The sequence below is a fragment of the Hyperoodon ampullatus genome (genome assembly GCF_949752795.1).
Source record: "Hyperoodon ampullatus genome assembly, chromosome: 1".
In the NCBI taxonomy this organism is placed as follows: Eukaryota; Metazoa; Chordata; class Mammalia; order Artiodactyla; family Ziphiidae; genus Hyperoodon; species Hyperoodon ampullatus.
Window position 1 is genome coordinate 132,715,765 of NC_136914.1, and position 14,259 is coordinate 132,730,023.

Sequence of the window (14,259 nt, forward strand, 5' to 3'; positions counted from 1 at the left end):
ATGTCCATGCATCTCTCTCGATTTCTCACAGCTTACCCTTCCCCCTCCCCATATCCTCAAGTCCATTCTCTAGTAGGTCTGTGCCTTTATTCCTGTCTTACCCCTACGTTCTTCATGACATTTTTTTTCTTAAATTCCATATATATGTGTTAGCAGATGGTATTTGTCTTTCTCTTTCTGACTTACTTCACTCTGTATGACAGACTCTAGGTCTATCCACCTCATTACAAATAGCTCAATTTCGTTTCTTTTTATGGCTGAGTAATATTCCATTGTATATATGTGCCACATCTTCTTTATCCATTCATCCAATGATGGACACTTAGGTGGTTTCCATCTCCGGGCTATTGTAAATAGAGCTGAAATGAATATTTTGGTACATGTCTCTTTTTGAATTATGGTTTTCTCAGGGTATATGCCCAGTAGTGGGATTGCTGGGTCATATGGTAGTTCTATTTTTAGTTTTTTAAGGAACCTCCATACTGTTCTCCATAGTGGCTGTACCAATTCACATTCCCACCAGCAGTGCAAGAGTGATCCCTTTTCTCCACACCCTCTCCAGCATTTATTGTTTCTAGATTTCTTGATGAAGGCAATTCTGACTGGTGTGAGATGATATCTCATTGTAGTTTTGATTTGCATTTCTCTAATGATTAATGATGTTGAGCATTCTTTCATGTGTTTGTTGGCAGTCTGTATATCTTCTTTGGAGAAATGCCTATTTAGGTCTTCTGCCCATTTTTGGAATGGGTTGTTTGTTTTTTTGTTATTGAGCTGCATGAGCTGCTTATAAATTTTAGAGACTAATCCTTTGTCAGTTTCTTCATTTGCAAATATTTCCTCCCAATCTGAGGGTTGACTTTTGGTCTTCCTTATGGTTTCCTTTGCTGTGCAAAAGCTTTGAAGTTTCATTAGGTCCCATTTGTTTAGTTTTGTTTTTATTTCCATTTCTCTAGGAGGTGGGTCAAAAAGTATCTTGCTGTGATTTATGTCCTAGAGTGTTCTGCCTATGTTTTCCTCTAAGAGTTTGATAGTTTCTGGCCTTACATTTAGGTCTTTAATCCACTTTGAGCTTATTTTTGTGTATGGTGTTAGGGAGTGATCTAATCTCATACTTTTACATGTCCCTGTCCAGTTTTCACAGCACCACTTATTGAAGAGGCTGTCCTTTATCCACTGTACATTCCTGCCTCCTTTATCAAAGATAAGGTGACCATATGTGCGTGGGTTTATCTCTGGGCTTTCTATCCCGTTCCATTGATCTGTCTTTCTGTTTTTGTGTCAGTACCATGCTGTCTTGATTACTGTAGCTTCATGCTGTAGACTGAAGTCAGGGAGCCTGTTTCCTCCAGCTCCGTTTTTCCTTCTCAAGATTGCTTTGGCTATTCGGGGTCTTTTGTGTTTCCATACACATTGTGAAATTCTTTGTTCTAGTTCTGTGAAAAATGCCAGTGGTAATTTGATAGGGATTGCATTGAATCTGTAGATTGCTTTGGGTGGTAGAGTCATTTTCACAATGTTGATTCTTCCAATCCAAGAACTTGGTATATCTCTCCATCTATTTATATCATCTTTAAGTTCTTTCATCAGTGTCTTATAATTTTCTGCATACAGGTCTTTTGTCTCCTTAGGTAGGTTTATTCCTAGATATTTTTTTATTTTTGTTGCAAAGGTAAATGGGAGTGTTTTCTTTATTTCACTTTCAGATTTTTCATCATTAGTGTACAGGAATACCAGAGATTTCTCTGCATTGATTTTGTGTCCTGCTACTTTACCGAATTCATTGATTAGCTCTAGTAGTTTTCAGGTAGCATCTTTAGGATTCTCTATGTATAGTATCATGTTGTCTGCAAACAGTGACAGCTTTACTTCTTCCTTTCCGATTTGGATTCCTTTTATTTCCTTTTCTTCTCTGACTGCTGTGGCTAAAACTTCTAAAACTATGTTGAATAAGAGTGGTGAGAGTGGGCAACCTTGTCTTGAGGAAAGTTCCCTCTGTGCCTACTTTCTACAGGGTTTTTATCATAAATGGGTGTTGAATTTTGTCGAAAGCTTTCTCTGCATCTATTGAGATGATCATATGGTTTTTCTCCTTCAATTTGTTAATATGGTGTATCACATTGAGTGATTTGCATATATCAAAGGATCCTTGCATTCCTGGAATAAACCCCACTTGATCATGGTGTATGATCCTTTTCATGTGCTGTTGGATTCTGTTTGCCAGTATTTTTTGAGGATTTTTGCATCTATGTTCATCAGTGATATTGGCCTGTAGTTTTCTTTCTTTGTGCCATTCTTGTCTGTTTTTTGTATCAAGGTGATGGTGCCCTCGTAGAATGAGTTTGGGAGTGCTCCTCCCTCTGCTATATTTTCGAAGAGTTTGAGAAGGATAGATGTTATCTCTTCTCTAAATGTTTGATAGCATTCGCCTGTGAAGCCATCTGGTCCTCGGCTTTTGTATGTTGGAAGATTTTTAAACACAGTTTCAATTTCAGTGCTTGTGATTGGTGTATTCATATTTTCTATTTCTTCCTGATTCAGTCTTGGCAGGTTGTGCATTTCTAAGAATTTGTCCATTTCTTCCAGGTGGTCCATTTCATTGGCATAGATTTGCTTGTAGTAATCTCTCATGATCAATTGTATTTCTGCAGTGTCAGTTGATACTTCTCCTTTTTCATTTCTAATTCTATTGATTTGAGTCTTCTCCCTTTTTTTCTTGATGAGTCTGGCTAAGGTTTTATCAATTTTGTTTATCTTCTCAAAGAACCAGCTTTTAGTTTTATTGATCTTTGCTATCGTTTGCTTCATTTCTTTTTCTTTTATTTCTGATCTGATCTTTATGATTTCTTTCCTTCTGCTAACTTTGGGGGTTTTTTGTTCTTCTTTCTCTAATTGCTTTAGGTGCAAGGTTAAGTTGGTTATTCGAGATATTTCTTGTTTCTTAAGGTAGGAGTGTATTGCTATAAACTTCCCTCTTAGAACTGCTTTTGTTGCATCCCATAGGTTTTGGGTCGTCGTGTCTCCATTGTCATTTGTTTCTAGGTATTTTTTAATTTCCCCTTTGATTTCTTCAGTGATCAGTTTGTTATTTAGTAGTGTACTGTTTAGCCTCCATGTGTTTGTATTTTTTACAGATCTTTTCCTGTAATTGATATCTAGTCTCACAGCATTATGGTCAGAAAAGATACTTGATACAATTTCAATTTTCTTAAATTTACCAAGGCTTGATTTGTGACCCAAGATATGATCTATCGTGGAGAATGTTCCATGAGCACTTGAGAAAAATGTGTTTTCTGTTGTTTTTGGATGCAATGTCCTATAAATGTCAATTAAGTCCATCTTTTTTAATGTATCATTTAAAGCTTGTGTTTCCTTATTTATTTTCATTTTGGATGATCTGTCCATTGGTGAAAGTAGGGTGTTAAAGTCCCCTAATATGATTGCGTTACTGTCGATTTCTCCTTTTATGGCTGTTAGTATTTGCCTTATGTATTGAGGTGCTCCTATGTTGGGTGCATAAATATTTACAATTGTTGTATCTTCTTCTTGGATCGATCCTTTGATCATTATGTAGTGTCCTTCTTTGTCTCTTCTAGTAGTCTTTATTTTAAAGTCGATTTTGTCTGATATGAGAATTGCTACTCCAGCTTTCTTTTGATTTCCATTTGCATGGAATATCTTTTTCCATCCCTTTACTTTCAGTCTGTATGTGTCTCTAGGTCTGAAGTGTGTCTCTTGTAGACAGCATATATATGGGTTTTATTTTTGTATCTATTCAGCCAATCTGTGTCTTTTGGTGGGAGCATTTAGTCCATTTACATTTAAGGTAATTATCGATATGTATGTTCCTATTCCCATTTTCTTAATTGTTTTGGTGTCGTTATTGTAGGTCTTTTCCTTCTCTTGTGTTTCTTGCCTGGAGAAGTTACTTTAGCATTTGTTGTAAAGCTGGTTTGTTGGTGCTGAAGTCTCTCAGCTTTTGCTTGTCTGTAAACGTTTTAATTTCTCCATCAAATCTGAATGAGATCCTTGCTGGGTAGAGTAATGTTGGTTGCAGGTTGTTCTCCTTCATCACTTTAAATATATCCTGCCAGTCCCTTCTGGCTTGCAGAGTTTCTGGTGAAAGATCAGCAGTTAACCTTATGGGGATTCCCTTGTGTGTTATTTGTTGTTTTTCCCTTGCTTCTTTTAATATGTTTTCCTTCTATTTAATTTTTGACAGTTTGACTAATATGTGTTTTGGCGTATTTCTCCTTGGATTTATGCAGTATGGGACTCTCTGTGCTTCCTGGCCTTGATTACCTATTTCCTTTCACATATTAAGCAAGTTTTCAACTATAATCTCTTAAAATATTTTCTCAGTCCCTTTCTTTTTCTCTTCTTCTTCTGGAACCTCTATAATTCGAATGTAGGTGCATTTAATGTTTTCCCAGAGGTCTCTGAGACTGTCCTAAGTTCTTTTCATTCTTTTTTCTTTCTTCTGCTCTGCAGTAGTTATTTTCACTATTTTATCTTCCAGGTAACTTATCCGTTCTTCTGCCTCAGTTATTCTGCTATTGATCCCATCTAGAGTATTTTTTCTTTTTTCTTTGTTTTTTTGCCATACGTGGACCTCTCACTGTTGTGGCCTCTCCCATTGTGGAGCATAGGCTCCCGACGTGCAGGCTCAGCAGCCATGGCTCATGGGCCTAGCCGCTCCGCGGCATGTGCGATCCTACCAGACCGGGGCACGAACCCATGTCCCCTGCATCGGCAGGTGGACTCTCAACCACTGCGCCACCAGGGAAGCCCTCGAGTATTTTTAATTTCATTTATTGTGTTGTTCATCATTGCTTGTTTTGTGTTTAGTTCTTCTAGGTCCTTGTTAAATGTTTCTTGCATTTTGTGTATTCTATTTCCAAGATTTTGGATCATCTTTACTATCATTAATCTGAATTCTTTTTCAGGTAGACTGCCTATTTCCTCTTCATTTTTTAGGTCTGGTGTGTTTTTATCTTGCTCCTTCATCTGCTGTGTGTTTTTCTATCTTCTCATTTTGCTTAACTTACTGTGTTTGGTGTCTCCTTTTTGCAGGCTGCAGGTTCGTAGATGCCATTGTCTTTGGTGTCTGTCCCCAGTGGCTAAGGTTGGTTCAGTCGGTTGTGTAGGCTTCCTGGTGGAGGGGACTAGTTCCTGTGTTCTAGTGGATGAAGCTGGATCTTGTCTTTCTGGTGGGCAGGTCCACGTCTGGTGGTGTGTTTTGGGGTGTCTGTGGCCTTGTTTATTTTAGGCGGCATCTCTGTTAATGGGTGGGGTTGTGTTCTTGTCTTGCTAGTTTTTTTGGCATAGGGTGTCCAGCACTGTAGCTTGCTGTTCGTTGAGTGAAGCTGGGTCTTCGTGTTGAGATGGAGATCTCTGGGAGATTTTCGCCGTTTGATATTATGTGGAGCTGGGAGGTCTCTTGTGGACCAGTGTCCTGAAGTTGGCTCTCTCACCTCAGAGGCATAGCACTGACTCCTGGCTGCAGCACCAAGAGCCTTTCATCCACATTGAAAAAGAGGAAAAGGGTCAAAAATCATAAATCTTGTTCTCCACATCCACCTCCTCAATTTGGGATGATTTGTTGTCTGTTCATGTATTCTACAGATGCAGGGTACATCCAGTTGATTGTGCAGCTTTAATCCACTGCTCCTGAGGATGCTCGGAGAGATTTCCCTTTCTCTTCTTTGTTCGCACAGCTCCCGAGGTTCATTTTGGATTTGGCCCCGCCTCTGCATGTAGGTCGCTGGAGGGCGTCTGTTCTTCGCTCAGATAGGACGGCGTTAAAGGAGCAGCTGATTCTGGGGCTCTGGCTCACTCAGGCCATGGGGAGGGAGGGGTATGGAGTGCGGGGCAAGCCTGCGGTGGCAGAGGCCGGTGTGACATTGCACCAGCCCAAGGCATGCTGTGCGTTCTCCCGGGGAAGTTGTCCCTGGATCCCGGCACCCTGGCAGTGGCGGGCTGCACAGGCTCCCAGAAGGGGGGTGTGGATAGTGACCTGTGCTCGCACACAGGCTTCTTGGTGGCGGCAGCAGCAGCCTTAGCGTCTTATGCCCGTCTCTGGGGTCCGCACTTTTAGCCGCGGCTTCGGCTCCGTCTCTGGAGCTCCTTTAAGCAGTGCTCTGAATCCCCTCTCCTTGCGCACCAGGAAACAAAGAGGGAAGAAAAAGTCTCTTGCCTCTTCGGCAGGTCCAGACTTTTTCCCGTACTCCTTCCCCGCTAGCCATGGTGCACTAACCCCCTGCAGGCTGTGTTCACACCTCCAACCCCTGTCCTCTCCCTGTGCTCCGACCGAAGCCCAAGCCTCAGCTCCCAGCCCCACCCGCCCCGGCGGGTGAGCAGACAAGCCTCTTGGGCTGGTGAGTGCTGGTCGGCACCGATCCTCTGTGCCGGAATCTCTCCGCTTTGCCCTCCACACCCCCGTTGCTGCATTCTCTTCCGCGGCTCCGAAGCTTCCCCCTCGGCCACGTGCAGTTTCTGCCCGCGAAGGGGCTTCCTAGTGTGTGGAAACCTTTCCTCCTTCACAGCTCCCTCCCACTGGTGCAGGTCCCGTCCCTATCTTTTTGTCTCTGTTTATTCTTTTTTATTTTGCCCTACCCAGGTACGTGGGGAGTTTCTTGCCTTTTGGGAGGTCTGAGGTCTTCTGCCAGCATTCAGTAGGTGTTCTGTAGGAGTTGTTCCACGTGTAGATGTATTTCTGGTGTATCTGTGGGGAGGAAGGTGATCTCCGTGTCTTACTCTTCCGCCATCTTCCCCAGAAGTCTCAGGGCTACTCTTCATTGCAGTGAGTGGGCTTCTTATTTCGGTGGCTTCTCTTGTTTTAGAGCATGGGCTCTAGGTGCACAGGCTTCAGTAGTTGCAGCACATGGGCTCAGTAGGTGTGGCACACGGGCTTAGTTGCTCCGTGGCATGTGGGATCTTCCCGGACCAGGGATTGAACCCGCATCCCCTGCATTAGCAGGCAGATTCTTAACCACTGTGCCACCAAGGAAGTCCCTCAAGTCTTTTAAATGCTTAAAAGACTTTATAGTGTAGAGTAATTTTCTATTTTAGATCTTAAAATGCCTTGCAGACTCTCATCCTTGAGTACCATAAAGCTACATTTCTTTTTTTAATTTTATTTTATTGAAGTATAATTGATTTACAATGTTGTACTAATTTCTACTGTACAGTAAAGTGGTTCAGTTATATATGTATATTTTTCATATTCTTTTCCATTACTGTTTATTATAGGATATTGAATATAGTTCTCTGTGCTCTACCCTAGGACCTTATTGTTTATACATTCTATATATAATAGTTTGCATCGGCTAACCCCAAACTCCCAATTCATCCCTCCACCACCTTCCTCCCACTTGGGAACCACGAGTCTGTTCTCTATATCTGTGAGTCTGTTTCAGTTTCATAGATACACTCATTTCTGTCATATTTTAGATTCCACATATAAGTGATATCATATATTTTTCTTTCTCTTTCCAACTCATTTCACTTAGTATGATAATCTCTAGGTTCATCTAGATTGCTGCAAATGGCATTATTTTATTCTTTTTTTTATGGCTGAGTAATATTCCATTGCATATATATCAGATCTTCTTTATCCATTCACCTGTAGATGATATTTATGTTGTTTCTATGTCTTGGCTACTGTAAATAGTGCTGATATAAACATAGGGATGCATGTATCTTTTTGAATTATAGTTTTTTTCTGGATATATAACCAGGAAAGAGATTGCTGGATCATATGGCAACTCTATTTTTAGTTTTTTGAGGAAACACCATACAGTTTTCCATAGTGGCTGCACCAACATACATTCCCCCCAACAGTGCAGAAGGGTTCTCTTTTCTCCACACCCTCTCCAGCATTTGTTATTTGTAGACTTTTTAATGATGGTCATTCTGACTGGTGTGAGGTGATACCTCATTGTAGTTTTGATTTGCATTTCTCTAATAATTTGTGATGATGACCATCTTTTCATGTGCCTATTGGCCATCTGTATGTCTTCTTTGAAGAAATGTCTATTTAGTTTTATGGACCATTTTTTGATTGGGTTGTTTGTTTTTACTGAATTGTATGATCTGTTTGTATATTTGGAAATTAAGCCTTTGTTGGTCACATGATTTGCAAACATTTTCTCCCATTCTTTAGGTTGTCTTTTTGTTTTGTTTATGGTTTCCTTTGCTATGCAAAAGCTTGTAACTTTGATTAGGTTCCATTTGTTTATTTTTGCTTTTATTTCTATTGCCTTGGGAGACTGACCTAAGAACACATTGGTACAATTTATGTCAGAGAATATTTTGCCTACGTTCTCTTCTAGGAGTTTTATGGTGCCCTGTCTTATATTTAAGTCTTTAAGCCATTTTGAATTTGTTTTTGTGTATGGTGAGAGGATGTGTTCTAACTTCATTGATTTACATGTGGCTGTCCAGCTTTCCCAGTACCACTTGCTGAAGAGACTGTGTTTTTCCCATTGTATATTCTTGCCTCCTTTGTTGAAGATTTTTGACCAGAGACATATTACTGCCACAGGCATTAGTTTCTGCAGAAATCCCCCATCAAAAATGTGTTAATTGACCATAGATGTATGGGTTTATTTCTGGGCTCTCTATTCTGTTCCATTGATCCATATGTCTGTTTTTGTGCCAGTACCATGCTGCTTTCATTACTGTAGCTTTGTAGTATTGTCTGAAGTCTGGGAGGGTTATGCCTCCTGCTTTGTTCTTTTTCCTCAGGAGTGCTTTCGCAATTCTGGATCTTTTATGGTTCCATATAAATTTTAGGGTTATTTGTTTTAGTTCTGTGAAAAATGTCATGGTAATTTGTTAGGGATCACATTAAATCTGTAGATTGCTTTGGGTAGTATGGCCATGTTAACAATGTTAACTCTTCCAGTCCAAGGGCATGGGATATCTTTCCATTTCTGTGAATCATCTCCATTTTCCTTTATTAATGTTTTATAATTCTCAGCATATAAGTCTTTCACCTCCTTGGTCAGGTTTATTACTAAGTATTTTATATTTTTGGTATAAAAATATAAAATGGTATAAATCCCTTTTGGTATAAAAGGGATTTTTTTTTTACTTTCCCTTTCTGATATTTCAGTGTTAGTGTAAAGAAGTGCAACTGATTTATGTATGTTAATCTTGTATCCTGCTATCTTGCTGAATTTATCAGTTTTAGTAGGTTTTGTGTGTTGTCTTTAGGGCTTTCTATATATAGTATCATGTCATCTGTGTATAATGATAATTTTACCTCTTCCCTACCAATTTGTATACATTTTATTTATTTTTCTTGTCTGATTGCTTTGGCTAGGACTTCCAATACTATGTTGAATAGAAGTGGTGAGAGTGGGCATCCTTGTCTTGTTACAGATTTTACTGGGAAGGCTTTCAGTTTTTCACCATTGAGTATTATACTGGCTGTGGCTTTGTCATAAATGGCTTTTATTATGTTGACATATGTTCCCTCTATACCCACTTTGGTAATAGTTTTTATCATGAATGGATGTTGAATTTTTTTTAATGTTTAACAGTGGCTTTATTAGGTGAATGCTTGAAAGTATTCAACATTAAATTCAATTTACTTTACATGTTTGCAAACACATTATTAGCAAGTCTTAAATATTTCAAATCAGCTAATTCAAAGTACAGAAGGTTTGTTCTCAAATAACTCTTCTGAGCTGACATGAAGACTGAAAGAAGGCTGTGACTTGAGTCCAGGCCTCTAACCAACAATCACTGTATCATCACTGGTGAACTCATATGAGGGAACTTCAAGGTTGAGAGGTGCAGACTCCTTCCTGATCCTGCCAGATGCATCATACTGTGACCCATGACAAGGGCAGTAATAACTATCAAAATCTCCTGCATTTGCAATGGGTACACATCCAAGATGAGTGCAAACACCTGTCACGATAACCCATTCAGGTTTCTTTACTCATTCTAAATCATGATGTTTGTCCCTCAACTAGGACACTTCAATTGCAGTTTCCTCATCAGTTTCCTTCTTGGTTCTATAGTGCACAAACATGGGTTTGCCTCTCCATCTGAAAGCCATGTTCTTGCCCTCTGGAATATCAGATAACTTGATTTCAATATTCGACATGGCCAACACATCAGCAGAAGCACTCATAATGGAAACAAACTGAGAGATGAGAGATGACATCTATCCTCACTGCTCTCTTTTGAAGACTTTGTACTATCTAACACTTCAGCACAACAATAGTCAGAGAAGTCAGGCACTTTGATGTCTGTATGGGAATAACAAAGAAAAGCAGAGACATTGAGGACCCCAGAGGCAACCAAAGGCCAGCCCATGGCCTGGCTACTCAGTGACTCAGTGGTCCACAGGAAGGACCACTTCATATCAAGCACTGGCGACTCTGAGGTGGTGGACACTGCAGCCTGCACCAGGAGCTGCAGTGTGCCCACCACCCTGAAGGACGTGGCCAAGAGGATGGGTGCAAACAGGGCCCGAGGCTGGATGTTGAATTTTATTAAATGCTTTTTCTGCATCTGTTGAGATGATCATGTGGATTTTGTCTTTTTTTTTTTGTGGATGTGGTGTATCACATTGATTGATTTGTGCATGTTGAACCATCCTTGTGATATGTGGATGAATCCAACTTTGTGATGGTGTATGATCTTTTTTTATGTGTTGTTGGATTCGGTTTGCTAATATTTTGTTTAGAATTTTTGCACCTATATTCATCAAAGATATTGGCCTGTAATTTTCTTTTTTGGTAGTGTCTTTGTCTGGTTTTGGTATCAGGGTGGTGGTGGCTTCATAGAATATCTTTAGAAGTGTTCCCTCCTCTTCAATCATTTGGAAGAGTTTAAGAAGGATCTGTATAAGTTCTTCTTTGTATGTTTGATGGAATTTGCCTGTGAAGCCATCTGGTCCTGGACTTTTGTTTGTAGGGACTTTTTTTTTTTAATTACAGATTCTACTTCACTTCTAGTGATTGCTCTGATCAAATTATTTATATCTTCTTGATTCAGTTTTGGAGGGCTGTATGTCTCTAGAAACATGTGTTTCTTCTAGGTTGTCCAATTTGTTGGCATATAATTGTTCATAGTATTCTCTTACGATTTTTTGTATTTCTGCAATATCAGTTGTGATTTCTCCTCTTTCATTTCTTCTTTTATTTATTTGGCTTCTCTCTCTTTTCTTCTTGGTGAGTGTGGCCAGAGGTCTGTCAATTTTGTTTACCCTTTTAAAGAACCGGCTCTTGGTTTTATTGATTTTTTAAAATTCTTTTTTAAATCTCTGTTTTATTTATTTCTTCTGTGACCTTTATTGTTTTCTTCCTTCTGCTGACTTTAGGTTTTTTCTCCTTCTGCTGACTTTAGGTTTGTTTGTTCTTCTTTTTCTAGGTTAGGTTGTTTATATGAGATTTTTCTTTTTTCTTGAAGAAGACCTATGTCACTATGAAATTCCCTCTAAGAACTGCTTTTGCTGCATCACATGTTTTGTATGGTTGTGTTTTCGTTGTCATTTGTCTCAAGGTATTTTTAAATTTCCTCTCATTTCATTTTTTTTTTTTGCGGTATGTGGGCCTCTCACTGTTGTGGCCTCTCCCGTTGTGGAGCACAGGCTCCGGACGCGCAGGCCCAACGGCCATGGCTCACGGGCCCAGCCGCTCTGCGGCATGTGGGATCCTCCCAGACCGGGGCACGAACCCGCGTCCCCTGCACCGGCAGGCGGACCCCCAACCACTGCGCCACCAGGGAAGCCCTCATTTCATTGTTGAACCACTGGTTTTTTAGTAGCATGTTGTTTAGTCTTCATGTAATCATTTTTTTCTTATTTCTTTTTCTGTAGTTTCTAGTTTCATGCCATTGTGGTCAGAAAAGATGCTTGAAATTATTTCTATACTCTTAAATGTGTTGAGGCTCATTTTTTGCCCTAGTATGTGGTCATTCCTAGAGAATGTTCTATGTGCACTTGAAAAGAATGTGTATTTTTGGGCTTTTTGGATGTAATGTCCTGGAAATATCAACTAAGTCTAACTGTTCTATTGCATCATTTAGGATCTCAGTTGCCTTATTGATTTTCTGTCTAGAAGATTTGTCCATTGACGTGAGTGGTGTTGAAGTCCCCTATTATTGTATTCCCATCAATTTCTCACTTTATGTCTGTCAGTATTTGTTTTATGTATCTGGGTACTCCTATATTAAGTGCATATACTGATAAGTGTAATATCCTCTTCTTGTATTGATCCCTTTATCATTATATAGTGTCTTTCTTTACCTTTCTTTATAGCATTTGTTTTAAAGTCTGTTTTGTCTTATATGAGTATTGTGACCCCTACTTTCTTGTTATTTCTGTTTTCATGAAATATCTTTTTCCAATCCCTCACTTTCCATCTATGTGTGTCCTTTGCCCTAAAGTGGATCTCTTGTAGGCAGCATATTGTAGGCTCTTGTTTTTTTTATCCAGTCTACCACTCTGTGTCTTTTGATTGGAGCAGTTAGTCCATTGACATTTAAGGTAATAATTATTGATAGATATGTATTGCCAATTTAAATCTTGTTTTCCCATTGATTTTGTATTTGTTCTTTGTTCCTTTCTTTTTCTTTTTCCTTTTGTGGTTTGGTGATTCTCTTTTGTATTATGCTTAGGTTCTCTTATTTTTTTGTGTGAATCTAATGTAAGTTTTTGATTTGTAGTTACCCTGTTGTTCAAGTATGTTAACCCCTTCCAATATATCTACTTGCTTTAGACTTGTAGTTATATAGGCTCAAACACATTCTGAAAAAAGTCTACATTTTCTTACTCTCCTCCTCCATATTTTATGTTTTTGATGTCCTCTTTTACAACTTCATGTTTATCCTTTTGCTGTTCATTGTGGTTATCATTGCTTTCATGGAAGTTTTTTAATCTCTTTACTGGCTTATTTAAGTAATATATTTTCCAAATGTGATTTTTCTTTCCTATAGATTCTTTGCTTTTAGAGAAGACCTTTCAATATTTCTTTTAGGACAGGTTTAGTATTGCTGTATTCTTTTAATGTTTGCTTGTCTGAGAAATTCTTTACCTCTCCTTCTGATCTAAATGATAATTTTGTTGGGTAGAGTATGCTAGGTTGCAGATGTTTTCCTCTCAGTACTTTGAATATATCTTGCCACTCCCTCTGGCATGCAGCCTTTCTGTAGAGAAATCAGCTGATAGTCTTATAGGGGTTCCCTTGTAATTAACTCTTTGTTTTTCTCTTGCTGCCTTTAGAATCCTCTCTTTATCTTTAACTTTTGCTATTTCAACTATAATATGTTTTGGTGTAGGTTTGTTTGGGTTCATCTTGTTTGGGACACTCTGTGCTTCCTGAACCTGGATATCTGTTTCCTTCTTTACGTTTGGGAAGTTTTCAGCCATAATTTCTTGGATTCCCCTTTTCTCTTTCTTCTTCCTTTGGGATCCCTATTATGCGTAGATTGGCACAATTTATGTTATCCCATAGGTCTCATATTGATTTCAGTGTGTTTCATTTGTCTTTTTGTTTGCTGTTCTGACTGTATGATTTCCATTATTCTGTCTTCCAGGTCACTTATTCTTTCTTCTGCATTATTCAATCTGCTGTGTATTGCCTTTAGCTCAGCTTTCATCTTGGCAAATAATTTATTTTTTTCTGACTCCTTTTTATAGTTTCTAGTTCCTTTTTACAGTATTCTGCATTTCTATTGATAGCTCTTCTTAATTCCTTCAGTATTTTCATTATCTCCTTTTCAAACTGGGTGTCTATTAGACTGAAGAATTCTGTTTCATTGTTTATTCTTTCTGGAGATTTCTCTTGATCATTTAATTGGGAGTGGTTGCTCTGCTTCTTCATTTCACTTAAATTTCTCTTACTCTTTGAATTTAGGAGAAACAATTATCTACCCTAGTCTTGGAGGGCTATTTTTTTTTTTTTTTTTTTTTGCGGTACGCTGGCCTCTCACTGTTGTGGCCTCTCCTGCTGTGGAGCACAGGCTCTGGACACGCAGGCTCAGCGGCCATGGCTCATGGGCCCAGCCGCTCCATGGCATGTGGGATCTTCCCGGCCCGGGGCATGAACCCGGATCCCCTGCATCGGCAGGTGGACTCTCAACCACTGCGCCACCAGGGAAGCCCTTGGAGGGCTATTTTTATGTGGGAGCATTCTTGTGTAGCTTGTGTGGTTTTAAAATTTTTGGTGTGTGGGCTGTTTTTAGTATGGATGCCTACCACCTGTTTCCTTAGCATGTGGTGGCCATTATCCACTTGAT

The 14,259-nt window shown here is 39.3% G+C and overlaps 1 pseudogene across 1 annotated transcript; it reads right to left on the bottom strand.

Moving 5' to 3' along the window:
• Window positions 1-9,739: 9,739 nt before the first annotated feature.
• On the bottom strand, window positions 9,740-10,530 carry LOC307058046 (cytochrome b-c1 complex subunit Rieske, mitochondrial-like; annotated as a pseudogene). The gene has a single exon. The product of its transcript is annotated as a cytochrome b-c1 complex subunit Rieske, mitochondrial-like (transcript).
• Window positions 10,531-14,259: the final 3,729 nt, after the last annotated feature.